This window comes from Pyxicephalus adspersus, chromosome 1 (assembly GCF_032062135.1).
Source record: "Pyxicephalus adspersus chromosome 1, UCB_Pads_2.0, whole genome shotgun sequence".
NCBI lineage: Eukaryota > Metazoa > Chordata > Amphibia > Anura > Pyxicephalidae > Pyxicephalus > Pyxicephalus adspersus.
This window is the reverse complement of record NC_092858.1, coordinates 121,309,858-121,335,602: the sequence shown is the minus strand read 5'-3', so window position 1 is coordinate 121,335,602 and position 25,745 is coordinate 121,309,858. Positions and strand designations below refer to the sequence as shown.

General features: G+C 39.0%; 1 protein-coding gene across 2 annotated transcripts in view; it reads left to right on the top strand.

The window, feature by feature from the left end:
- Nucleotides 1–25,745, top strand: part of RHOC (ras homolog family member C) — a 43,337-nt gene continuing 17,592 nt past the window's right edge. The window contains exon 1 of one of the 2 annotated variants that reach the window (XM_072425792.1): nt 1–159. The gene's annotated coding sequence lies outside the window, so the exon portion shown is untranslated. Of the gene's footprint in view, nt 160–9,156; nt 9,261–25,745 lie in introns of those variants that run through there. The other variant, XM_072425800.1, reaches the window with a different exon arrangement.

Here is a 25,745-nt window from a genome sequence, read left to right as displayed (position 1 = left end):
TGGTGAACCCTGAGGGGGTGGAGGATTGAATTCTTCCTTTAGCACACAGCTGCCCCTCCTTCCTCGGCTGAAGGCTGCAGTCTACAGAGCAGGGAGGTAACACGGCCGATCCTTACACACTGCAGTCTCATCTGATCGCAGGGAACAGACCGATCACAGGTAAGTCCTCCCATCCTAGGAGTGTGCATGGAATCCCATCACCCTGTCTGCTCCATACAACCAATCATCGCAAATTACTAGGATGAAGTTTAGGAGTCTGACAAGTTTCTTCCTATGATTGTACCGATCGCTGTGTGTGTGCGATCTATAGCACTGCAATCCACAGGTTATGGTGTGTACAGCACAGGAGGTAAACAAAGCCAGCCATCCTGCCTGCATTGCCAGGTATTAGGGGTTGTGTGTTATTGTACTGATTGTGTTTATTCCTGTCACCATACATGTGCCATGATCGGTGCCGTGTAATCTCATACAATGTGCAGCCCCGGGCTCAATTCATCCCCCACCTCCGCCTGCCCGCCGGGTTATCCGTGTACACAGACCTTATGATATGACAAAACAATCGTGCACGGATCATATACAATCAGATCTCACGTGTTGCTATACAATACGATCATATGTAGACTCTTATTATTGGGGTGTGCAGGCTTACAGATCGGATTGTGTGTAGAGGTGTAGTTTGTATTAGGATCATAAGTAAGGATCAATGTTCCCTTTATTCATTTATTTGTTAACCTTTATGCAGGGTATGATTTACAATCCAATTTTTATACAGTTGTCTTTATTGAGATCATATGTACTATGGGTTTATTACCATGTATGTAACGTTACAATTTAAAATTGTATTATAATATTATTATTATTAATATTATTATTATTATTACAGTGTATATATAGTATAGATGTTAATGAGAGGTAAGTAGGAAGGTGCAGCGGGTTTCTCTACACATGTATACAAGGTTGGATTATATTCGGCTATATAATATTATTATTACAGTGTATTTATGGTATAGATGTTAATGAGAGGTAAGTATGAGGGTGCAGCGGGTTTCTCCACACATGTATACAAGGTTACAATTTAGAATTGGAGAGAGGGAGCACTGTGATAGCACATTTCCCCTATGATGGTGAGGTTGCAGCTACAGGGAGTTGTCATTGGAGATAAAAGGCGATACAAAAACTGCCATTGCTGAGCCCCTTCTTGATAAAAGTCCAAAGACTTGAGTAGGCAGAACTTTTTGGGGCCCCCTGGAGTCTGGGACCTTTAGGTATCCTAATATCTTCCGCCAGCGGCTGGCTCTTACATGAGCGGTAGCTTTGCGCTATATGAAATTGTCTGATTTGTTTGTGTGTTGTCAGGCTCAATTCACAAAGCTTTAATGTGAATGGAATCCCATTGGATTGCCTGAACATAATTCTCCTTGGTGTGTTGGGAGGGACACACACCCTTCTGCCTGGTGTTTATGTGAAACCAGTTTGCCTTGGCGGGGAGGACAGGAGTGTCCTGTGTACAAGTGGCATCCAAGGCAATGAGGGCCTGGGCGGGGGACTGAAGGAGTGGGGAGGGCGAGGGCTGGGAGGTGCACTTCATACACAATCAGCTTGGGAAGATGGCTGTCAGTTTCCATGGCGACCAGTTTAAATAAGTTTTTTGTCTCTCTTGGTTTTTCCTGATCCAGACATTGAGGGGTTAATTTTGCAGACAGGGTTTAATTTATTTAAAAAAAAAAAATGAGTACCTTGAAATTTTTGGTCTGTTATATTTTCATCTTTCATTCAATGGAATAAATGTTTTGCGGTGTTGGTTGGAAGTTGTTATATGATTGTGGTGATGAGCTTCACGTTTATGTATGGGCAAGTATTGCAAAAAATATAAACGGGCTCTCTTAGATTGTAAGCTCTTCAGGGCAGGGTCCTCTCCTCCTTATCGGTTGTATCTGTCTGTCATCTCCAACCCCTTTTATTGTACAGCCCTGCATGGGCATTATTTATTAATAATAATACCCATGAATATTAGTCACATAATATATGTAATACTATCCAAAACTAATAGATCAGTTATTTGTGAAATGAGTAATGGGTATGCCTAGTAAATATACAACCTGCAGTAAGTAAACTATAAAAAAAGTCCACAAAAATAACCTAAATATTATAAGTTTTCTGTAATATGTTAATGATTTCTTCATGCTATTTGCACTCTCTGTACAGTCCTCATAAAAAAAAAAAAACTGTGGACATTTATGCACATGTTCAGATGATTTTCATCCACCTAGAGAATTCACAGGGAAGGGTGACAACGCCTCAGCTAAACTTAGAAATGTCAGTTAAAGGAAGTTTGGTGTTAAGATCATCAGCTGTAACTTTATTGAAATCACAAAATTTGGTAAAAATGTAATTTTTGGCATCACAGGGTCAACAAGGTATGGGGGTTAACTCTTCAGCTTTCACTGTTAATAGCACTAAAGTATGGCAGTATTGGGCTGTAAACTAGCAGTTGTGTCAAATTTTGCCTAATAGACTCCTGGTATGTTATTAAATGTTATATATAAGTTGTAACATATGTCTTATCACACACACACAGTCAACATATGTGCGCGTGATTGTTGATATTACAACACATATTGAATATTTCTATACCCGCTGCAGTGGGAGGAATAATTTGTCTGTGATTGTTAAATAACTGTAAATATTAACAATACAAACATTTAAAACCATCATAATTTATTTAATATTAAAGGGATTAAAGGCTCTTACACACCTATGTGTGTCTTATTATTTCTCACATTTAATATTCTGTGACCTGACCTGACATGACAGCAAGGTGCACTGAGAAGTAGTAAGTTTGTTATTCACCTGTATGCCTGTGAAAGTGAATAACAACACACCTACATAACACAATAATTCAATATAAAATGGCTTGGATTTAGATACATTGCTGCTAATAGGCATGTTGTAAAGAAAGGGAAAAGTGCTGGCATATTTTACGGTAGTAAGTTCTGATATGCATATTGCCTATTCTCCTTTTAGGCTGCAAAAATATATTGCACATTTGCTTTGTTCTTGACAGCTCCTTAATTTTAGATCAATATCTCAAATTTTTATTTCATTTTTACCAGTTTAGAATTTTTTTGGAGTTGTGAGTGGCTTCTTTTACCATTACATCTCTCTGTATCCTCCGTTCTGTGTATATCTGCCATACCAGCTCAATAGACTTCCACAAATCATACCACAGGCAAGCAAAAATAGTTCTTTTTCAGAGATATAATTTGCAGGAACATCAAATGTTTGCTTGTTTGTCAGCTGGATTATGTACCCAGTGTCAGCAGTGGTTTCCAGATAGATGGCAGATGAGAATAAATAACTTCTTGTTGGCAAGCTAGAATGAATACACACCTCAAAACTTAAATATGAGCACTTTATTCTTCAGCAGTATTGTGAAGAGTTCTTGCTTTGGCTTGCTGCTGAAAAATGATAGTGGTGTAAAACCCACTTGATTAGTTTAGAGATATTTCAGATTTGGTAAAGCTGAACTGCAGGGAGATGGAACAAACCCACCTATCGTACTTGTGCAAGCCTTTAAAATTAGATTTGTACATACAGTTACAGTGTTCAAAACAGAATTTTCTTTTAACCCGGGTGGGAAGAAATTGTAGATGGATGGCAGCTCCTGTATTGTCACCCAATTCCTCAGTAACCACCTAAAAAACAGCTGGGTGGTTACCGAAAAGTTCCGGGTGGTGCACCCAGCTAAAAGGGGCTGGGGGGAACAGTGAGTTAGCATTAGTACCTTAATCTGTGTTGGTGTTGGCGTTGTGTTGGTATCAGCTACCTGCCAACCCTTGCATGGTGGGGCACAAGCTGGTAGAAGAAGGAGCAGCAACAATAGCTACTTTGGATAGGAGGAGAGAGAAGAATAGATGGAGCTAAACCTGTGTTGGCAGGGCATTCACATCATTTGGCAAGTATACAAAACATACTTGCTGGTTATGGCACACACTTTTTCTAATTATCCAGCACTGATGTCAGGTCCAGGATCCTGTCACTGCTGCATCCCCATCTTTACTGTGAATCTTCCAGGTCCACCACAATCCTCTTTGGCCAGTGGGTAGCCACAGTAGACTTACCTCCTAGATGTCTCGGACATCTAAATCTATTCCCAGCATTGTTGGCATGCACAGTGTAGTGAAATAAACCAAGAAACCATCAGGAGCGGTTAGATTTTTTTGGAAAAATGGACTTGGCATGTCTATTTTCCAAAATCTCTACCTCCTGGTGACTTTTTGTGTTTAGTTCAACTTCCTCCAGCAAATTAACGGTTCTTCCTGGTATGCCTATGCACATCCAGTAGTACATTTGCACTTTTAGAAGCACTGGCATTAAAAAAAGGAATGTCCTGCCTTTACCAAGATGGCAGTCCCTACACAAGTCATCACCGAGGAATAGAATATATGCAAGGAACCGGAAAGGCAATACTGGCAACAGGATTTTAGCCCCTTTCTTTAATTATTTTTGGTATAGGAGTATTACCTTTGGTTAAAAGCCTTTTGTAGATATGACCATTCACATGTGTATTCAGCTGTTTGCCTGGGGTCCATCTTTAAATAGCCTCTTATCTTCCACAAGGTCTAAATTAGCTGAATCTCCATAGTCAGGTTACCAGTCCCAGATAGAGTTTATTCGCTTTACAAGCAGGGCTGTGCCAGGGTAAGCAGGTGAGATGGCCTTGTAGGGTGCGTCATTGGGAAGGGGGTGCCTAGGGAACCTTGCAACCTATGCTGCTGACATAGTTCACTGCTCATAATGCTGGCAGGATCACCTAGAAATCTTTACTGCAAACCTTTTAAATTAAACAAACAGCTCATTCAAATAGTTTTCATTAAAAAAAAAACATCCTAAAGAAATACATTCCAACACTTTGATCAATATTTCTGTAGGAATGATCAAGCCCTATATAAGGTAAATGTGTGATCTGCTGCTGCTGGTCCTCCTTCGTCTATAAATGGCTGGTTGCCAGTCTGTTCCATGTACAATATGTAACTTTTAAGTTTTGCCTTAACTTAAACTACACCTACTGCCCACATGTTGCAGGTCAGACTGTGAAAAAGACGCAAGGCAGGGACAGTCCTTGGCAATAGTACATACTTCTTTACCAGCTGGCTTCCCTAAAACCAAATAATGGAATGCAAGGCTGGAAATCCATGGGCCATAAAAGAAAAATTAGAAATGACATTTAACACACAGTGAGCACTTGTACAAAGCGTACATGTGTTGCATTATATGTGATATCCCTGTAAATGACCTTTGAACCACAGCCTCGCTCTGTTGGTGACATTCCCTGCATGAAGCTGTAGTTCATTGTGAAAGTGGAAATGTACTTCTTGCAGACTGCCAGGACAGAGATTTCAGCAATATTGTGCAAGTAAATTTTATTACAGCAGCTGAAGATGAAAAGTAAGGACAATGGTGGAAAAATACATAATTCCAAAATGCAACTGACAACCATGAGGTCTAAACGGTAGATTGTATATGAAAGTAGTGTCTGCAGTAATAGAAACTGCACTGTTCTTAGAAAGCCACAGGCTAGTGAAGTATAAATATAAAAAAAGTCTTCGCATTGCACTGGTTTATCATATCTGTTCAGGAAATTGCAAACCTTTTAAAAGATAACACAGTAGTTTCAATTCTTCTTCTTCTTCAAAAAAGAACAACCTATCTGCTTTCTAAACCAATAATCTTTTAAAGGCAGGTTTTTACTTAGTCCGTGATTCCAGCTCAAGATAAGTCCAGGCATATAACCTAAACTCTTCGGAATTTAGGTAAAAGTACAAAATCCATTGAAAGTATTTTAAACCCATTTGATGAGGGGTTAGCAACAGTTCAGTACTTCCTACTTTCCAATCGGTTTTAGTTACCCTGTTTCCCCGATTATAAGGCACTCTCCTATATTTTTTGAAATGCCAAAATATGCCCTGGGTCTTATTTTCAGGGGATGTCTTATTTTTCCATGAAGAAGACTACAGTACACATTTATTCTTGAAAGTCACACATGATCACTCATGTTCCATTGATTGTCCCCTTTTGATCACTCATGTGCCGTTCAAATTCCCCTTCTGATCACTCTATGCCATTGATTGTCCCCTTCTGATCACTCTATGCCAAGCATAAAGGACACACACGCAGGATCAGATACCCGGAGCTGTCTTATAAACGGGTGAGTGTCTTATTTTAATTATTTTTTTAAAAATCGGGGGTGGCTTACTTAATGGGGATGTCCTAAAATCGGGGAAACACGGTATATAGTCGTCTTATAGAATATCATTACCTATATAAGCATTTTTGTACTCATTTTCAATTGTTTATTCTATTAACTTGGATTTGATGTCCTTTTTTAATGTATTGGAAAACAAATCTGAAATGTTTGCAGAGGTATTTCAATACTCACAACTTTGAAGAGTTATTTGTTTCAGCAATAACAGCTTCAAGCCCAAATTGTTATTTGAGAAATGGCAAAATGTAATTATTCAGCACTAAAACAAAGAGGGGCCTCAATACTGTCCTGCTTTCAGGTGCTGTCCCCCAAAGACCCCCTGCTCCCCAGCTGGCTACTGCTGCTGGTTTTCAGGGTTATAGGACAAAGAATGTCCTTCAACTTCTTGTGATCTCAATGTACCTAAATACAGATTGGCATTCACAGGTCATTTGGTGAGTACAGGTCTGTCCATAAATAGAGATGAGAAAGGAGACCCCTGAAAGTCACTTAATGGGGAAAAAAGTGACTTTGAACATTGTGTGGGATTATGCACCAGCTTTATCCTCTGTTTGGAAAGCCCATTCTTCCAAAAGATTTTTACAGGTTGCATTATTAGGTCATTCTGCTGTAACTAAAGTTCCAGGCAATGCTGATAAAAAGCAGCGCTCCTTATTAGCTTTTTTTTTATCTTCCTGTACAGATCAGGGTTATGTGGAGATATTGGTATGCTGAGTAGTTTCACCCTTCCCCAGTCAATGCTACTAGTTGAGTTTGATTCCTTCAAAGTGATCTTTGGTATTTGCATGAATGACAGATGATCATCGTCTTCAGGTTACAAACCTGGATGTCGTAGTATGTGTCTTTGTCAGATCATTTGCTAACATTCAAGATTTAGTGCTGGATTACCTGCTAGATGGCCTAGTTATGGATTTAGGCAATAGGTGAGGGCAGTTCTCGGAGGCCTAGTATGCAAAATATTGAGCGCCAGGAAATTTGGAAAACACAGATATTTGAATATGTTTTCTGATGGGCAGCAGTATGCTTGGCCTTTACATTTCATGTTCCTGATTGCTTTGATGGCACATGGTCCATATGTAATTATTAACAGTTCGCATGAGATGCAGGATCCAGTTGCTCCTATTGCCCCTTTTCCTACCATGTTCTCTTATTCACAAACCCAGTTGCATATTGTAATTCACTACATTGTGCCAGCTGTAGCATTGTAGCTATCACATCCAGTCATTATAAATACACAGTTCTGCTGCCACTAGGGAAAGAACACCAACATTAATATTTAGCATTGGCAATGCCACCAGATACTTGGATCTTGATTAGTATCAATGAACTGGAAAATATTCATAAACAAGTCATCAACAGTATGCCATATTTACAGTGATGATTTGATGGAGTGCGTTTTGTACTTGCAGTACTTATGACGTGTCAAGGCACTGTCAGGTCCCTTGGAGTCACCAGAGTTGCAATGTAAATGAAGCACTTACTTACATCAGTGGGATTCCATATTCCTATTTTTCTAGTGATCTCAAAGACAATGGTGAACCCCAGTATGTGCAATAGCTCTTCAGAGACCCCACTGCATTTAAGGTTCATTGGTTAAACGTGTTAGAATACCATTTAGTTAGTAAGAGTCAAATATCCAAACTGTAAAAAATTAACATAAAAGCTTTACAGCCCCATCACTTAATTTAGCAGTGGAGCAGCTGCCAAAATAGCATGGTGTCATACCTCACCAAAGACTCCTAGAGCAAAAGTTGTTCAAAGTTGCATCCAAGTTGGAGTCAGTAGATTTAGCAGTAGAGCAGCCGGAATAATGGAGAGGAACAAAGGAGCCTTCCTTAATTAAAGAATTCTGCTTAGATCCCAGTCTAAACCTTATCTTTCTATTTTCTAGATATGGTATGGGTTTAATCTAATATAGCTCCTTACTTACACATTACATTTTACCATGTTTGGCATGTTCCTTAGAAGCTAATGCAGGTGGTAGCAATGTTTTGTTTGTTACGAAACTTTGGGTTTTAATTAGGAACGGTTTAATTGAGTCTGCCATAAATAGACGGAATATATTTAATGTTTTGACAGAATGCAGCATTGAATAAATTCACAGGCAGCAGTCTGAAACAAGCAGTCTTTGTAATACTCTCACATCTTCTATGAACAGCAACAGATCTGTCTAGCCATTTCTACAGTCTAGATCAGCAAGTCAGATTGTAATAAGTATCCCCATTTACAGAAGTGACAAGGGGAGGGTTGGGGAGTCTTATGTCAAGTGGGAACTTAAAGAGATTTGTCTTCTGTAGGGACAGAAAATTATATTCTATGTTGTGATCAGAACAGAACATGCAAATAGACAAATATGATCACACCTCTCTCCTATCATTTGTTTTCTATCTATCCTACTTAGAAGAATTTATATGAACATGAATAAAGAGATGTGTACAGATCCTGTGTACTTAGTGGCTAGTGTATAATACAAGAGAAGATCCAAATAGACCCAAGTGCTAAGCAACGGGTATAGCTGAATTCATATTCATGACTGGTATCGGACATTGACTTGGCATCGGCCTCTTGCATTCTCCGGTAGTGGTCGGACTCTGAGATGAGCAATCAAGGAAAGCCATTGCCAGGTGGGACTGATGAAGGCCATCAGGACACCACTGTACACATGCTACATTTTTGCCCAAGATCATCACAACCATGTATCTCAAATGACTGTCATCTAACATGTGTATGTAGCCTTAAAGTGTTTAAGTTAGTGATAGATAGGGAACCCAATAATCGCAGAAGGTTTTCATCAGCAAGACTTCTTCCAGTGTACACACTGCTAAAACAACGGACCTCTCCTTGTCTGGCTGGGTTATACGTCACAGAAGTAGACACTGCCCACTGCCCATGTGACACTAGGGAGGGAATGCAGGAAGGTGACATGCTATATCGCAGGCTTGTCAGCTCAACACTGGAAACAAGGCGGCCTTCAGAAAACGTGCAGGATCAACAGGTAAAAAGTAGTGAAAGCAACGAAAGGTGCACTGAGAATGATAGAAAAATGTTTGTCTTTTTTCTGTTTGCCAGATATACACTAATCCACTCCAACTCTACTTTTCCTGAGCCTGGAACAATGGCAGTCATTCTATTTCTCTCGTAATAATAGGATTTTATGCATTTGTATGCTATATAGGTCTGAGTAATATCCTATTTAGGAGTGGGAGGTCACTGATATTGATTACATTCTGCAAATTAAATTTCAATGATAACCGGATTTTGGCTGCTGATTATTGACAATGGCAACTAGAAAAAAATGTTTTTACTGAATCCATTCCAGGGTTATAGATCACCCAGGTTCTCCTATAATAGTTTATTTTCTCCAGTCTTGGAGAGCTTTAATAGCTTTTTGGCTTTCAAGGAAAAAGTTCTCCCTATAAAATCAGTAAGCATGCCTGACTATCCAGGGTCACAGATATTTAAAATCGTTGCATTTTTGACCTCATATTTACAATTTTAGTTTATTCTTGAAGGTGACTCATTAATTTAGAAACACCTCCAGAAGTTTCTATAACAACCAGATGGACCTTCCATGACGTCATCATAACTCTCCCCAGGTGCAAATATATATATATATGCTTTCTCTAAATAAATGAACCTTGCTTGCTGTGTTCAGTAACGATATGGCAGTGTGAAATATTTTATTATTTAGATTAGAAGATGATCAGACCAGGTTTAAAGGATTATTTTCTGTAGAAATCGAGTTGCTTCTGAAATCAATCAGAAAAATTGATCAATAAATCATACTGCCCATACATAAGAGATGACGTTCTCTCTGTCCGGCCATTTTCAGCCAGATTGGATAATAATTCCAGATTTAGGCCCTGCACAGAGCTAAAGGCTGATTGCTGGAATTGTATCTAATCCCAAGAACAGAATGGCTATTATAAGTGTATTATAGGTGTATGATTTCTTGCAGCATGTTTGCAGAATGATCATCTTGGTGCTTATTCGTAAACTCGCTTATCTCATGTTCTTGGACCTGTTTAACAGGTTGTGTTCTAACATTGCTATTTATTTCCATGGTATGTGTCTAGTAGTCAAACGTTTTTTAACTCTTTATGTACAGGCGCGGCATGCAAAGCCGTTCTAACTGGTTCACATTGTATTTTTCACCCGCATTTTGCAAACAAGCATTAGGAAAAAAAACACCCATGCCCCTCTAGCCTCACTAGTTGTGAATAATCTCAAAATGAATTTATCTGTATATTGCAGTAAGTTAGTAACTAGAATTTTAAAAATGCATTATTTTTTTAAATCAGATAACATGATCTATTATTAATATTAATAATATATCCTCTTATAAATGAGCAGAAAGTAGGAGCAAGCCAAATAGGACAAGGAAGACCATTCCAGAGAGTTGGGGCAGCTCTAAAGAAGTCTTGTATTCTTGCGTGTGATGAGGTTATGAGTGAGGAAGTCATTAGTAGGTCATTGGAGGAGCAGAGAGAGCGGCTGGGGGAGTACTTTGTTACCAGGTCAGAAATGTAAGTGGGACAATAACTGTGGAGGGATTTGAAGGCAAAGCACAGGAGTTTGAATTTGATTCTAAGATGAAACAGAAGCCAGTGAGGTGAACTACAAAGAGATGCAGTGGAAGAGGAGCAGTGGGAAGGATGGATAAGTCTGGCTGCAGCATTCATAATAGATTGTAGAGGAGAGAGTCGGGTTAGTGGAATACCAGAGAGGAGGAAGGTACAGTAGTCCAAACAAGAGATAAGAGCATGTTCAAGGAGTTTGGTGGTCTCTGGGGACAGGTAGGAGCGATTCTGTCTCAATCATTTTGCATGGTCCTATCTGTAGGCAGGCTACCATCAGGACTTCTTTTTGTTTGTATAAACGTTATTCAGATTAATTCATATGGGTGGCAACACTGATGAAGGTATAAGGAAGTCTAAGCTGTTGGCAGGATCTGCAAATATTTTCTCTTTATTGCAACGCCCTTACATAAAACAGATCATACAGAAATAACTTTTTGGTTTATTGGTATTTTAAAGCAGATGTAATGTTGGACATATATTGTGTTGCATGTACACTTAGGCTATATACACATGTGCAATAATTGTGGTTGGAAAGGATCTTTCATGATCCTTTCCAAGGACTAAGGACCTCACGATGCATGAATGAGTGTTATACATACAGCACCATTCTGCTCCATGGAGAGGGGAGGGGGAGAGAGACAGAGCAGCATCCTCTGGGTGCTCTCTCCCCTTCACTTTCATTATGATCTTTCTTCATCCATGGATCCGCAAGGACAGTCATTTAGACGACGAGTGCTGTACACACGCCAGATTCTTGTCCAATATCAGCCCTGAGACGGTTATTGGACGAGAACCATTGCACATGTGTACGTAGCCTTAGTAATGTGAAAGTGTAAAACCACTAGATAAATTAATAGAACTTCTCCCAACCATGCATTATTCTACATTTTTCCTAGAAGGTTGATGCAATCTTTGGTATGACATCATCCAGGGTCAGTGTTTATTTTTTGGACTAAAACGTACTATTGTGTAAGTTCTGACACCTGTTCAGTATTCTCTTATTCCCTAGTAGGTGTGTACACATAATCTCTTAGATCAATATCAATACAATACTTTCACCTTGTGATTTTCTACATTGCTACAGTGTGATTGATAACTGAGTAGAGAATGAGAACCTACTAATGCTAGGATGGGTGGTTGACAACTGCATGGTTATCCACCTATTTCCAACCGCTGTGTGCCCAGAAGTGGTGAAAAGGCAGTACTGACATGACATTGAAAGAGTTGGCGCTGTGTTGAGGTTCCCCCCTTACATCATAGGGCGTCTTCTTCTGATCACTTTTAACTGTTTTGGAACTGGTTGATATTGTGGTTGCAAAGTGTTTCCATTCAGAACTGGTTCAGATGCAGACCACACTGCATAAATGCGCTACAAAAATTGCTCTGCAACCTTGCACTTCCTATAAACAGAAAAGTAAAAAATAAAAATTGCAACTGTCTGTATTTACTTTAGTGATAATCAGGCCTTTGGGATGCTTGAGTTCTGGGTAATAGTAGTGAGACAGTCTGCGCATAGCCTGAGGGTTTAGGAGCACATAACCAGTCATTCCTATTCAACTGTATGGGAGCATTTGGAACAATTTTATCCATAGGTTTGCGTTGTGGTTGTTTGTGGCACGCTTCCTGGACGTGACATGTAGCTTCTAGCTGCATTTAGGCCATACATTTCCACTGACCTGACCAGTGAGCTGAGGTTGTTGCTAGAGGATTGGGGATGGCCAATAATCCTAACACTGCATGACAGAGAAGTCATCAAATGCTGTGATTGACCCAGTTCTGTGATTGACTGGGTTCATGTAGGGGCACCCATAAGCTGCTAACTATGAGGTTTTAAACCACACATCTGAAGGAGGCCTAACTCCTGTCTGACTAATGACATTATTCACCCTGATGGCACCTCCCAGACCTATGTGCAGATTAGTGTAAGGATTCATCTTTTTGGGGGAGACTGCTAGCCCATTTTTATATGACAGGCTGGTAAAATACCAGTTGGTTGGCATCTCTAATTATGTTCACGAAAGCAATGCTGGTATATAACGGGTCTGCAGTCAAACATGTAAAATATGAATTTGAGTTTCTTCTATGCTCATGTTATGTCTGTCAATATTCACTCCTTGCTGCTAACAGGAGTAGCCCTAAAGTGAATGTCTAGTGTGATTCAAGCGTTGCGTGCAATGTTCGAGTTGGCACAACATGACACAGTGTGCAATGAATGCGGTAGTGTGTACTTAGCTGTTCAGCCCAATACACCCATTATTACCCGGCATTGCCTATACATACTTGTATGTCTGTGTACCTAAAAGTGATATCGGTTTTTGTTTACATTGACTTCTGCTTAGTTAAGATGACATTTTTTGTATGAATGTTAATAAACAGTGTGTTTAGTCTGTAGCACTCATTGTAGTCATATGTCATGTTCATAATATTAACTGTGGGTCAGATCAATCATATTATGGTAGAACTAGTAATCTTTGGTAATATTGGACTTTTTCTGGCTTTTCATGTGGGGTTCATGTTCCTTTATGGAGCTGTGGGATATATAAAGCTGTTATTGTGTTAACATTTAGCATGACGCTCCTGTTCTAGGCTGGTAAGCAGAGTCTGTAGTTGTCTCTTGTCAGCCGCACCCATCCACATGTCTGTTTTCCCAGCGTGTTCTTTTGGAGGCTATATTTAAAGGAAACCCGCATTGAGAGAAAGCATAACCGTCTTCTAAACAGGCTTATATCCTGGCTTTCTCTAGCTTCTGCACCTACAGCCACATAAATAACATGTTCAACAGCAGAGTAGCCTACATTTTCCAGAACAGGTTACATGATTAAATAGGCTTGTTATTTATAATAAGTAATTCCTTATAGTGGACCTTTCATTGAGAGATTATGTAAGCTGCCATTTCTGATTTGGTTCTAAAAAAAACTGATGGGCAACCAGGTCTTATGATCTTCTGCTCTTAAAGCAGATGTAAACTCTGCTTTCAGCGACCAGGCTTTTGTCATAATGTTCAAATTTGCTTATATTATTTGTACATCACTATCAAATTTACCTGCTAGCACAGCGACAGCTGCAGTGTTGTTGCTCCTGTCACCTTTGCATGGTCTTTGCATGGTCTACTTCTTCTGCAATCTTTATTGGCCTGGGATGATGTAGCTCCTGCGAATGCACACAGATATTTCTTCATCTTAGCAAGGAATTGTGCTGTTTATGGCTTAGTGTCCAGAACTAGTCAAATATTGTGTCCGGAGTCACAACTAAGTTAGGCAGATTTTTCCAATTTAAAGGGGAATGTATATTAGGAAATAAAATGTGAGCAGACAGGTCCTTTATATACCGAAGGGGCTGGTGATGTTCATTTTGCAATAAAATAAACATACCTTATAGATCCCTTTTTATTTATTTTACACTCACCTGTCTTCATTCTATCGTGGGCTCCAAAATCTTCTCCCTGGTACTTTTCTGGGTTCCCGATATTTAGCCGTTTTTGTTGGCCAGGCCGAAATGATGTAACTCCCATGCATGCAGAGGATACCCAACATGGTTCACTTTTCTGCACATGCGCCGCTCAGTGTACATAAAGGAAAATATTGCCAATAGGCAGGTAAGTTTTATTAAACCTGCTCCCTCCTTTTTTTTTCTAAATTAAGTATAGTTTCACTTTATTGCTTTCTGAATCATTGACCCAGATTAAGTATGCAGCTCCGGTAAATTACCTTACAACTTGTCACACAGTTGTCTGCATTCTTTTATCATGTACGGGACTGAAACTACTGAAAACAAAAGATCAACTTCACTTTTGGCATTCTTTACAGTGAGTTCAGCAGTGGTAATTTTCATAATCTTACAGCAGAGAAGGTTAACAATGGCAACCTGCACATTCCTCGAAATACAGGTTTCTGTAGAGGAAAACATTCTCAGAATAATATGAAGTTTGTCAATGTGTCTCTATCTTTTATTCCTTTGAAAATAAAAGTTGCCTGGCTGTCATGCTTTTTGAATTGATTGTAGAACATATATGCTGTTTCATCTCAGATTTCCCTAATCTGCATGTTTTTTCCAAATTGTACGCTCATACAGCCCAACTGCTACCATTTTTATAAGGAGTCGGTCCCTTGTTGGATAAATATAAAGAGTTCATAAACATTGAACATACATGGTATAGTGCAGCACTATTGACCTAGATAGAATGAACATAAATACTCATTTTTTTAGCAGAGGAAATAAGTGCTGATTTTGTTGATATTGTGTGAATATTCCAGTTTAAAAATGGCGGGCTTTGTTTTGTTATGAGTGAGGAGTGCCAAGTCTAATATCGGTCATAATTCTGGCATCTCCATCGTGTTGCTTCATATTCTGTCATAATACGTAGATAAATTATGTTCATATGTGTCATTTGCTACAGAATTTTTCTGACTCAATTTTTATTGTACTTAGTTTATGGTGCACGTTGCTGCTTGCCCATATCTTTTGTGCTCTAAATGCTTGTGAATTCCTAATGAGTGGTTCCTCCAAGAACCAGGCTAGACTTCATTCTACCAGCCTTGCCCATGCTTGCTCTGCATTTTTTCACCCTTTGTATTAATAACACATAGCTCTGCGCTTTAACATTTTTGTTTAAAGGATTTAGGAGATTATTTTCTGGGAGCCCACAGGGCAAATCATACAGGTATATGGGACTGCTATCAACAGTTTTCATAGCAGAGCTCCAGGTAAAACTTTCTGCATTTGTTTTAGAGAACATTGTTAAGGATTAGGTCCTCACTACTTGATTTTCATCTGTATTGATGATGACCTGCAAATTCTTTATAGCCATTTACTGTGTACATATATGTACTGCAGGGATTGCTGCATAACATTTTTCCAGAAGGATTTCCTGAATGTGCCAACAGTGAACTTTGTTTGTGTAAAGTAATTAAAAGAGTAACACATATTTTCTATCAGAAACCTGTGTAGCAATACAGGAGCATATTGGGGACATGGACAAAGCAGAGTGACCCTTTAAGGCAAAATCATAATGAAAGCTGCAGATTTTAAAATATTGGAACTTTCCTGTGAAACTTCTTTGACTTTTATGAAAGTAGAAATGGGGTTTACATATATTTTAAAACCTTGGTGCCCAATGCAAGGTCTGTGGGCTGCATCCCTGACTTGGCAGAGCCCATTACCAAAGCCTGGCAACATCTCCTGTGTTTAGGGAGCCTGCTTGCCAGCAAGTAACCAGCTGCTCACACCCAAACTACTGTAAGAGGACTTCTCTGGCATAGAGATCCGGCTGGCACATCGGGAGCTGCTGCCAGCTTTATGTAACAGACTTGGCTATCTTTGAGATACGCCAAGCGCATTGGGAGCTTTGTTTACTAGTAGATAGACACTCCACTCGCATTCTGATTCCTCTATGTTCACAACGCTTGTCAGGAGGTGATATGCCTGTGGGACTCTGGGACTGATGAAGAAAGCCTTGTAAAGACTGTCAGCCCAGTCCTGCAAACTGAAAGAGAAAGCTGAAGAAAACAAAATGAAGTAAATGTGCACTTATTTATTCATTTATAAATTCATAAATGATAAAACTTGTTTTCATTAGGTCCTGCCCTCACAGTAGGTAACAAGTGGTAAAATGGTTCCTTGCTGTATCCAGAACCAAACCAAAACAACAAGCAAGATCCCTGTGTTTTAATGTATTATAATCCACGATTGTGTCTAAAATTTACTTTCCCGCCCCTTATTCCAGAGGTGTATGTCTTTTTTGTGCAGGACTACTTTTGTGTTATTCTGTCCATTTTCTGTATTCCCAGCCTGTCACACTGAGAGAGCAATGCACATGTTATGACATGAATTATTTTTTTCTAGATCACGGTAAACCTTGTCTGCATGATGGACCCCCCCCCCCCGGGGCACTTAAAGAAAAAAATATCTAAACTTTTTTTTAGGTGATTTACAAATCACCCCTGCTGTTTACCAATTATTGTTAAAAGTTAATACATTTTAAAAATTAATTTTTTTTTTTTTTTTTTTTTTGCTCCTATGTTTGTCACTGTCATGTTATCACTTTGTATTAAAAATCTGATTGGTGGCAAATGGAGAAAGACAGCATTTTAAAGTTTCCATGCCTTTTACATGAGGCTTCTTTCTAATCCCCCTGCTCCACATCCTCTCAGGAAATTGTATCCTGTAATAGAATGCCGAGGCATTTTCTTAGAGGAGGCAGGATGAGAGGGTTGTGACTGTGGAATTCCCCTGTATGTTCCATATGCAGGAAGTGTACACTCAGAATAGACGTTCCGGCGAACCCATCCACGAAACAGATTTGTCTTCATCCAATGGATATGATTCAACTTTAATTTGTATATGAAACACAAAAGTCTTCCCGAAGAAGGAACATGAATGCATTGTATATGAAACACAAGTTTCCTGAAGAAGGAACGTGAATGCACTGTGTTATATCACTATTAAAACTGATACCTGTAGGAAAAGTGGAGAACTTTTTTCTAGGAATTCTCTTTGCCATGTTATTGGTATGGTCTTTTTTCCACTGTATGAATTGATGGAGCTGTAGTTGTTATCTCCGAAGAAGTGCAAACATGTCTGCCATCCGTCATGTCTATTACATTTAGTTTACAGAAGAATCTTAACATTGTTTTAAAAGTCTTTTGGACTCTTAAAATCAAGGTATTTTGTATGTTTGCTGAAAATGTTCTTAGCCCGAAAAATGACAATTAATGCAGATCCAAGGCAGGTAAGCTGCGATAGCTTACTATTTTGTTTTTGGGTTTGGTTATTTGTTAAATTCAACTTTGTGTTATGAACATTTTTTTGTTCTACCAACACATATGTAATATTGGAGAAACTTACAAGTTTATTACTGCAGATGACAAGTAGGTGACTGACCATTTTTTTCCTTTTGTATACTAGTTATGATACTTGTTTTTCTTTAACTTCTTGAGTTACTTGTCATTCTGAGAACATAAAACAAGATAGATTTCCCATCAGACAGTGTTACTGGGTGTGCCTGCATGGTTTGTTCTCGCATAGCTGGAAATAGTTGACACATTGGATAAAATTAGAAATAAAAGCCACTCTTTGCTAAGTGTCCCACTGTTCATATATTACTTTCTTCCTAAAATATTCATGTAACTCTTTCTGTGCATTTGACACAAAACAAGAGATTGAGTGGTATTTCCAACACTCAGCTCCAACACTTCTCTAGAGGCTTGTCCCCACAGTCTGGTTTTCTCTCCCTCACCCCATTGGGCTACCACATTTAAACAAGCCGTCAAACCCCACATATTCAAACTCGCCTCGCCATTTATTGCCACTTTTAATTCCCCCTATCTATTGGATGCTTCCCCACCTCTTACATTGTAAGTTCTATTGGGCTCCGTTTCCTTCTTCCCCATCCTAGTTTGTCATCTGCAAACCCTAATTATTGTACAGTGCTGCATTGTATGTTGGTGGTTTACAAGTGTAAAAGTGTTTCACACATGTATGTTTAGGTCTAAAAAGAAATACAGCCTACCAAAATGATTCCTATTCCCAAAATATAAATTATTCTAATTTAGACATGCAAGACAGTTTCTTGATGGCTTTCTCAGGCTACAAAATTCTGACCTTTGTACAGTCTTTTAACAGTAAGATGAATGGCACCTGTCTGTTCCCAAAATACCCCTCCGCTGGTATATTATTGGGGAAGTATACAATAGTGGTGATCTTGAATAGGAGTGAATGGTGATCCTGAATAGGAATGTATTCATCAGGATAAAAGGGAGAAAGAGAAGCTGCTTGGTTCGGGTTAGCAAATAGAATGCAACTTTGTAAAGAAGGAACGGAGACTGAATTTATTAAGCTCTTGTTGTCAAAGTGTGATTTAGGAAAATTGGAAAAAGGAAAGTTGTAGCAAATGTATAGCTTTGCTGATAACCAGTTAGGTCTAATCTTTTTAACTATGCTGTGCACAGCAGCTTTACTTTTTTAGCTCCAATTTTCATAAATCAGTCTATTGTTCAAGCAGTAAATGTTTTAGTTGATACAAATTCATGGGTACACAACAAAGCACATAAGCTTGAACCCCCCTAATGCAGTCTGCCTGGAAAAATACTTGGCTCCCTCCCTGCTCTTCATCTTTACTATTTGGCACTGCACAATTATTGCAATCTCCTTTGTCTATTAGGACCCAATACTATGTTGAGGATCCATTAGGAAGCAATTATTTATTATTTATTTCATGGTTTTAGGAGTTCATCATTGGTTAGGTGTGTGCAGTGAAAGTAGTGTTTTTGACGTGCGGATTTCTGCACTTTAAAGTTGTTTTTACCCACTTTCACATACTGCATCTGTATACTTGGGAAGATTTACCGTATTTTTCGGACCATTAGACGCTCCGGACTATAGGACGCACCAGGTTTTCCGCACGGGAAAACAAGAAAAAAAAAATTCATTTGATTTCCCCTGAGATCCAGCGTGCGGCACTTGTGCCCGCCCATGAAGGCGGCGCCGATCGGCATTCATCAAATCAATCGGCGCTGCCTTCATGGGCGGGCACAAGTGCCGCACGCTGGGACACAGGGGAACACAGAGGAGGAACACAGACACTGGCTGCTGTCAGCCTCTGTCTGTTTTCCTCCTGTGTTCCCCTGTGTTCCAGCGTGCGGCACTTGTGCCCGCCCATGAAGGCGGCGCCGATTGGCATTCATCAAGTCAATCGGCGCCGCCTTCGTGGGCGGGCACAAGTGCCGCACGCTGGGACACAGGGGAACACAGAGGAGGAACACAGACACTGGCTGCTGTCAACCTCTGTCTGTTTTCCTCCTGTGTTCCCCTGAGATCCAGCGTGCGGCACTTGTGCCCGCCCATGAAGGCGGCGCCGATCGGCATTCATCAAATCAATCGGCGCCGCCTTCGTGGGCGGGCACAAGTGCCGCACGCTGGATCACAGAACAGGCAGAGATCGGCGCAGCCGGGGACCGGCGGGGACACAGGTAAGTAAAAAAATATGCCCCTGTACCTCTGCATTCGGACCATAAGACGCACCCTGATTTTCCCCCCACTTTAGGAGGAAAAAAAGTGCGTCTTATGGTCCGAAAAATACGGTACTTTATTGCTAGCAAATGTTTGTAAATAAGGTAAACCCTAAGAGTAGCCATCCAACTGTGAGGGTTATTTAAAAAACGAGATTTTTGCTTGGAAACAATGGGCTGATAGAAAAGTGTTATTCTTTTTACAAAGCTCAGTAAGCATTGTTTCCATAGTAAGCTGCCTCTCCTCCTTTAGTACATAAATCTAATATGTTTGTCTGCTAAGCCAGCTCTTACATCATTACTTCTAAGTTACATATGTGCATGTGATGGCTCCATGGCTGAAAGTGCTTGTTGCTTGGCAGTATCTGGCTGCTTTATTGTTAACTCACAAACCTGGTGCCAGCATGGAGTAAATAATAACTCAAGAAAAATTTGAATTTTTTTTTTCAGCCAAACAATCATCATGACAATCGGGCAACTAGCATTTTTAGAAGGACCAGTTTCCTTTATTCATTGGACATATGTAAGGATTAGTACAATCACACTGGCTTACAGACTGAATTTACCAATAGACATGGCCATTTTCATTCTACCTGCTATTGCCTTTTGAAATAGTACTTACATTTACCTAATTTATTACTAATGCTCTGTATAGGTGGGTAAACTCCACAGACTTCTACACATTAACAAGTCTTTATCTGAAGCCTGAGAAATGGTCATAATGGAAGGTGTTAACAAAGGAAGAATTTCCATTAGTGGGTCCACTGACTGCAACCTGAAGGTGCCCTTGAGAGCTTACACTGGTGCTTAATGAACAGTAGAAACTAGATAACAAGATTACATTGTGTTTTTAGAGGGCTAAATAATGAAATGTGTATTATCTCCAGCATAATTCTATGAACCTATGCTAAATTTTACTATAATAGATTGAACAAAAACCTTTCTTTGATGTACTACCGTGAAAGAAACCATTTGTTTTATTTTTACACTTATCTGCAAGCTGGTAAACTTACTAGACTGTAGATATGGAACAAGAGTTAAATGTCTATATAAATGTAAAACAAAAAGTAAATATCTGCAAGATTTTACCATGATCTATTCCTATCAGAAAACTGTCTATTGGTTTGCAAAATGCCCAGTGAGGTTCTACATGCAACACTTTACACTTGCACGCTTACATTGATACTTTCCCAACAATACAGTGTTGCTGCCTTATATCCCAGAAAACTTTTAGAGATGTTGTGCCTAGGTCATTTAGAACAGAGCATCCAGCATTAGAATTTAACAAGCATTATGATCATTTCTCATTGAGTTGTTAAACTAGCTCCTCACTGCAGTATCACAGTTGAAGGTAAAAATTGTTGGGATACATTTACAAGTTGAAGCTGTTCTCTGGGCATTTCCTGCTGCATTTGTCCTAATTGCTGGCAATGTATAAATTGGAGAAAAGAAAGAGGTTTGAGGCTCACTTTACTTTTTTCATTTTACCTCTGTCCTGTTAACACTTCACAGGACATAGGTTGTTCACACTGTACAGTAATGCTACTAACCAATACAAAGATTAATAGAAATGACATTATTGTGTCGCGTAAACTCCGACGTGTTTCTAATTACTTTTGTAAGTGATTTCAATAGTAAATATTATTTGTACTATTTTCTATATGTTTGTACAGACTGTAAAGTACTCTTACTAGACCTATCCCTGAGGAAGCCTATCAAGGTGAAACGTGTCGGAGTTTATGCAACACAATACAGTTTCTATGAATCTTTGTATTGGTTAGTAGTAATACTGTATAGTATGAACAACCTATGTCCTGTGAAGTGTTATCAGGACAGATGTAAAATATCCCTGCATCACATCAGGGCTGACTGGCACAGGCACCTCTAAATTGCTGGTCCCCTTGCTCTGTGAATACTGACACCAATCATTTTTTAGGCAGCTCTATAGGGCGTTCTTTCCACTGACCACCAATGTAATGGAGCCCTTTTTCCACTAACCACTGGTATAAGTAGATCCCTAATGTATGGCAGTCTTCTTTACTTGGACCTAGAAGAACACGGCACCTAACTCTATGTAAGGGAGAAAATTTACATTGACCATAGACACAAGCAGGTGTTTCTTCATGGTGAGGCAGCACTGCCATATTCATGGTCTGATTTTCTCTTCTGCTTATTATTTGTGTCATGCAGAGCATTCTTGGGTGTCAAATCTGCCTAAAAGTATCTACTTTATTATGTTGTTTATATTTCACCTTACATTTCCATTTACTATCATGAAATATAGATATAGTAAATACTAGGGCTTCCTCGGTTTTTTCAGGGGTTCTTTAAAACATGCTGGACTATACCTATTACCTTTTGAGGGTAAGGACTAATATAAATGGCCTAGGTATGTAATCAAGAGAATCTCTCAGAAGTCAGCTGTATGTAATATGTTTTTTCCCCAACCGCTATTGTATATCTTTGTGGTCACTGCTCCACCTTCTGACACATGCAATAGGAATGGTTAGGGATAGCTGTCATAAAAAAATAAAAAAATGGACTACCGTTGAATACCTCTCTGTCATAAAATGCTGCTTGTCTGGCTGTTATACTAGACCACAGTCAAGGGCAATGCATAGGTACGCAAAAAAGCTTTTTTATTATTTTTTTTTTTTTTTTGCTATGTGCTGAAATGACATACTTTTCTTTTCGTAATGTCAGGTTTATTTTAAGAACTTTGCTCAGTGCTTGAAATGTGAAATTGCACTTTGGTCATTCCCATCAGGGGATGAGTGAACACTGAGTCACTCTTAACTCCGTCATCTCTCATTTCTGTGAGGGTTCTCCTAATTTGTGTTCACTTTGACTCTTAACTCATATAAAGGGTACAGTGCTCAACCCAGAAATTTCTTTTAGCTGGGTGGGAAGAAATTTATAGGTGGGTGGCAGCCCGTGCATTGTGACCCAACTCTTCAGTAACCATCCAAAAACAGCCGGGTGGTTACTGCAATGTGCCGGGTGGTGCACCCAGCTAAAAGGGGCTGGGGAGAACACAGGGGTATTATGCAAAATAAATGTGAAGAATATTTTTATATTTGTCTAGGTTTCTTTACTATTATGCTTTCAGCTGATTCTGACTAGCTGATGTAGGATGTTTTATTTTGTAACCTGACCAATTGATAATGGAGAAGAGCAAGTTTAACAAGTTTTTAGTAAGGCCGGGAATTTGTATAGAGCTGAGCATTGGCACCTATTGTTACTGCTATCTCCTCTCTGACAGACATTGCAGTGTTTTCACACCACACTTCTACATCATACCATTCAGGCCAAGTTTTGGGGACTGTCCCCGTAAATTTTTTATTTTTTCCATTGACAATGCTATTTGTCCTGCAATTACATTTTTTTCAAATATATTCATGTTATTTAGACCTTTCTGTTTTTGGGAGGGATACAAGGAAGAATTGGTTTGGTGTAGGAGTGATGCATACTATAGAGACCAGGGCATGTTATGCTCCAGTGGAGCTTGTCAAAGGTTGCTATGGAAACTTGGCTTTGTTTACACTGATGGCTGGTGTGATAAAGATTAAGTAAAAGGCTGTAAAGCCTATTCATATCCAGCACATTCCTGGAGAAATCTTAAATCAGCACGATAATGGCTTTTGTGTTTTGTTTTAATTAACTTTTTTCAGCTGCAAAGTTTTATCATTTACGTACAAATGTTTACAGAGCATTTTTGAATCTCTGTGCAAAAGCTGAAGCATTTCATATTTTATTCTCCATGCCTTTCAAGGTTAGCCTTCTAAAATATCTAATGTGGTTCTTTATCCTTTACATGGATGAATTTTTTTTATTGGTAATATTATTTTAAAATAAAATACTTCTTTTCACAGTTTTGCATTCTTTGTTGATCTCCGTTAGCATCCTTACAGCCACTTCTTCGGCATGTATATATTTCAGTGATGGCTGTACAGCATTTCTCAGGTCTGATTTTTCTGGTGGTAACTGCGGACCAAAACACACATTAATAGGGCACAGCCCGCCTTGTAAAATACTTACTTTCTCACTGTTCTAGCAATATTGATTCCGCCCTGGTGCCGCACAAGCCTTGGCTCAAAGTGTCCCCACCAGGTCCTTTTCTTACTATTGTGATATGATTTCTATAAATGAGATCTGTACAGGGCTGTGGCACATATAAATCCCCTCGCTCCAGCATTTTCCTGATTAAGGCTGTGTTGCATCGGGCTGGATCAGATTGTAAATTTCATGGGAAGGAAGGCAATTTTGTATGGCAGGCTGCACCCAGTGGGTGGGAAATTATTTAAGGAAATTTACTAAAAATATCATTCTCTAAAAAACGTTTAGTGTATCCAAATAAGGATTTATTACTTTATTGACTCATGAGCTGACTCCGCTGAAACTTCTAACCTCATTCCAGATCATTCCTAGGGGTCTTCTCTCCCTATAAGACCTCTCTCCAATATGCAAGACACATACCAATTTACTAACACAAGCTATTAAAGTTTAGGAATTGAAAATACCTAAATAAAATGTTCTTATCCTTAACAAACATACACCTATTTTGGGTAATGTTTCAGGAAATTACAAACAGTTCCTAAAACAGAGTTTTGATCACAAGTTGGGATAACACACGTTTTAACACACGTTTTAAAAAATGTTAAAACCTTTCAACAACTAAAAGATAAATCTGACCTTACAAACACTATACAGCATCATACAATCAATATAAAAAATGAATAGGATGTTGGATACATGCCTGTTAACACATTACCTTTATACTTCATTTTCCCAACATAATATTATGCCACTATTCCAAGCTTCTAACCTCAAAAGCCAGCCGCCTTTTAAAAATCTTGACAACGGAAAATGGGGTGCAATGTTAAATCCATGTTTCCCAAAATGTTAGATAAATTTACACATGCTTCTATTCTTCATAGTTTGTATTCAACCCCTCTGTCTCTCTAAATGTATCCTATTTCTAAGCCAGTTGTGTCCGCAATGCTATATGTCTCAATGGTGAGCTACTTGCATAATATTTGTTACTGCCCTATTGTACTCAACTGCTAGGGAAAAGTCATTCAATTTTTGCACTATGGCATAGGTTCCCTAGTAACACAGAACTCCGGGCTTTGCCTCTTGGGTAGTTGAGTACTCTTGAGCTGAACAAATGTGACTTGGCTTCCCTACGGGGAGATTATTTATAGCTTGTAAATAATTACAAAAAAATTAAATGTTTGTATTTCATTGCCCCTGACAAAAGAATATTGGTTTAATGATATTAACCCCACTATTCCTTATCATAAAATGTATCTAAATTCAATAATTTTCTGTATTTCTGTATTATTTCCTTTATTGTACACCACAAAATGTGAAAAACTGATTTACCAAGCATATCCTCAAACGTGATTTTTCTATTTCCAATGTCAACACTATTTTTGATTTACATATATCTTTTGTGAAAAGAATCTCATTTTGTCATATTAAATTGAGATTTGATGTTTCTAACCCACTTCATCTACACAAGATGGAAATTGTTGAATGTGAGCGTTTTATGAATGACTAGCCAATCCAGTATTTGAATAACTGTGCTTTTACCAAACCCCTTCCCCCACACCCTTAATCTTTACACCATTGGCTGTTGAATGTACTGTAATTTCCTATACATATGGAAAACTACACAATATCTTTTTTACATTTAATAAAATATGTCCAAAGTTTCCTCTCCCATGCCCTTTTGCTAAACACAACCAGTGGTTGTGTAACTGTGCCTTGTAGTGCTTATCTCAATGTTGTGTACGGTGGGTGGATCCAGTTAGTGGATCAGTTGGTCTAATCTGATGTAAAGCCGCCAAAACATTGTTTGCCTAAATCTGTGAAGGCTTATGGTGATCAGTT